Consider the following 3,766-nt stretch of genomic DNA (forward strand, 5'->3'; position numbering starts at 1 on the left):
CTTGGTCATATCGGCCACGAAACCAAATCTGCCAAGCCGCAATCTAGCCAAGAGATCTGCCAGAGAGTTTAACAAATCAGGACGAGAAAACATTACCTCATTAACACAAGTTCCTCGAAATTCAGATTGGTTTAAAGCCTTCTTCCTTAAAGCAGCAGCTCTATCTGACGCCAAAACAAAATTGTTAGGTAAATCAATATCTTCCTTCAACGGAACAGGTATCTCAAATCGACCATCTTTCAACAACTCAATATTCGGTTCGACAAGTTCTCTAGCCAAATTATCATTGCGAGACAATTCACAGGTTTCATTTTGCAACGTCAAATCCTGAATGACTTTATTCAGGTCTGCTATTTCCATATCACGAGACTCAATTTTACGCTGAAAGCCAGAGATGACATCCGACTCTGAAGACGTCTGCACTCTGCACACATTAGCAACGCTTTCATCTAAGGGTGACTTACCATCACAAGCCAACCAGCCGAGAGGAGTGAGTAGCCTAAAGCATGCGGTTCACTACGATTTTCACCAACACGCTCTTTTTTGGCCCACATCAAATAAGCGTTATCGTTGCCAATCAGTACATCTACAGTACTACAATCATTCAAATGAAACATATTCACGTCATGAAAATGACGAAAACCACTTAAATCCTGCTTATGTGGTAAAGTTTTAACATCGTCAGCCCAAGCTGGGTTAACCACCGAAGTTATATCACAAAACAGTTCATCTGTCTCTAACGACTGGATGTTGAGTTTAACAAGGTCAGCACAAGTAGCTTTCTGACCAGCCAGGGTATCCATTTTAAACGACGCTTTATCGTACGGTTTAAGATCAAGTTCACACACCAAATCACTCGAAACAAACGTCAACTGCGAACCAGGATCATGCTGACAATACACCAACTTCGATTTGCCAGTCATTGGATTCAAAACACGAGCAGCAGTAACGCGGTTAAAAGCTGCTTTAACATTTCCAATCTTAACATTACGCACAGGAACTCTGGCACCAGCATCATCTTTGCTGATCGAATCCAGAGAATCACGTGACGTCACATAAAAATCATGCAGAAGAAAATAGTGTTTCCTATCGTTGTTAGGCCCACACTGACGACAGTTGTTTGCATGATTACAGTCCCTAACCATATGCTGGCGCAAACAATTCAGGCATTTGCCAGCTTTTACAATGACATCTCTCCGATCTTTGGGTGTCAAGCGCAAAAATTCTTTACAATTAGACAAAAAATGATATTCAACTTGACCACGTGACGAACAATAAAAACATGCCGGTATGTCACTACGTCTGGCCACACCACCGCGCGGTGCGCCAACAGCAGTCGAGTACTGCGAACTCCCTGAAATCACATTATGATGGGGTTTTACCGACGTCTGCCTAACCGGACAAGAAGGCAATTTTCCTTTGCCAAACTTTTTAAAATGCAGCGACTCACCAGAATCGCCCATTAGCATAATGCTAAAATCAGTCGACTTGCGCGTTTCCTCACTTACTACAAAATCAAACAAACTCTGAAAAGTAGGCTCATCAGTACCACCATACTGATCACCTAAAAAGTCAAGATAACGCTGCTTAGCGTCAAACGGGAGTCGCTTAGCCAAATCCAAAACAAAACGTCCTTCCAATTTGTCGCGCTGAAAATAAGCTTGCGCGTAAAGTAAACACTGCGACAATTCATCTTTAAACTCTTTCAAATCACTGGAAGAGATAGAAGTCAATTTGCTACCATAGCGATACTTTCTAATTTCCGGTTCGGCGAAAAGACCTCCACGAACCCCAAAACGTTGGGACAAGCGAGCTAACGACATTTCTATCCTGTCTTCTTCTGACAAGCCAGGAGTGTCGGAAACCAAATTAGCAATCGTTTGCGCAGCTGTTCTAACACAAGCTGCTTGTAACAAAGTCAAACGAGTTCCTTTAAAGGGTGAAGCTGCCATTAAGGCCGTAACACGATTTTCAAAGAAGATAAATGGCACATTATTACCATCGTAACCAATCAAGGTCGCCTTATCGAAAAACGTCCTACTATTTTGGTATTCAAAAAAGCAATCCTGTTGTTGAGAACTCGATTTAGCGGGAGAAGACAAACTATATCCCTTAAGGGGCTGAGGGGGCTCAGTCACATGCACAGCCCGATCACGCTCCTTACACACATTAAAGTCGGGAGACGCGATACGCCTCTCACAACCACCCAAATTACGTGTTGCTGGGCGATCAAAACCTAGCGGCGCAGAAAACTGTGGAGGGGGCAAAGCATTACTGCTAATGGCGGCCCCGTGACCTGTACGCTCTGGGGGAGGAGTTCGGTTATAATTCACAGGCCTTGGCTCTACAGCCTTCGGAAGACCCTTAGCCGCGGCCCCGAGACTTCCTGAAACAGCTGGAAAACGTGTGGATTGTACTGGACCACTTACGGATTGGACAGGTGTCTGGAAAAGGTTATCTAAACTTAACCGCGATTGATGTTCACTTCTGGAATGCCTAGAAGATCCCTTCTTAGAGCTACGCCGGGAGCCCACATCTGATCGATATTCAGCCAAAGCTACCTCTTTACGTTGTTCAGCCCTCAACTGTGCGTCTTTGAGTGCGAACTCAGCAGCTCTCACTTCGGCTCTCGCGGCAGCCTCAGCTCGTATGGCTTCAGTTCTCGCGGCGGCCTCAGCAGCTCTCGCTTCGGCCTCAACTCGTATGGTCTCAGCTCTCATGGCGGCCTCAGCAGCTCTCGCTTCGGCGTCAGCTTGTATCTGGAGCTCCTCTCGTCTTAGCTGCAGGTTAATTTGTGCAACTATCCGTGACGAGCTCACAGACATCCTAGTGCTTACATTTGAGGCGCTATCCTCAGGATGTATGTCAGCATCCAACCTATCTGAGAACTCACTTTCTTTTTGTTCGAAGTTATTTTTTAACGAGTTAAATTCGGGATCTACCCTATCACGAAGTTCTGCCAAGATTGCAGAGTTAACAATTTTACTCAAAAGAGCATGGAAATGCCGTAATTCCTCTTCCAAAGTAGAGAACTTAGATCTAAAAATTAACAGTTCCTGCTTATCACTCAAAGAACCTAGGGCTACAGAAAGTTCCCCAATTTGAGTCAAAATATCCCGTCTAAGATGCCGGGCCTCTCGAACTGACTTAGCCTCATCGTTACTGGGTCCCTCCCCAGAATGGCCTGCCCGACCGCAAAGAACACCATCAGGCTTAAACTCAGTCGAGTCGACGGCGGTCGAGTCCCTGTCGCCACCGAGTGTAGACATATTAAATCTTGGGGCTAAATTTAACAATTAAAAAAATTAAGTTACACAAACACACAAAATTAAGTTATAAAAAACTTAACTGCAAAGACCGTAAAAATACAAAAAAGAATTTAAATGCATGATACCGTAGTTGTACGGGTATATGAAGTCCTAGAGTTCCACAAAACTTGCTTGGGTTCGTTCACTTGAATCTTCAAGCACAGATCGATTGTCTTCAATCTTCTTTCTTGCCAATAAATGTCAATGTTGTTTTTCTTCAGTACCAAACTGAGAAGAAATGTCTTTAATTTTCTTTTGCTTCTGTAGACTACCAACCAACAAGATCTTCTTTTATTATTTCTTTGCTTCTGTAGCCTACCAACCAACAACTTCGTCTTTTATTTTTTTATGCCTTCAAGTGCTTCTTGGCCTACCAGCTAACAAAAACGTCTTTTATTTTTTATGGTCACAGCGCTAAACCATAATCTCTTTGTGGGAAAATTGTAACATAAGATTCC

This window comes from Aplidium turbinatum, chromosome 7 (genome assembly GCF_918807975.1).
Source record: "Aplidium turbinatum chromosome 7, kaAplTurb1.1, whole genome shotgun sequence".
Taxonomy (NCBI): domain Eukaryota; kingdom Metazoa; phylum Chordata; class Ascidiacea; order Aplousobranchia; family Polyclinidae; genus Aplidium; species Aplidium turbinatum.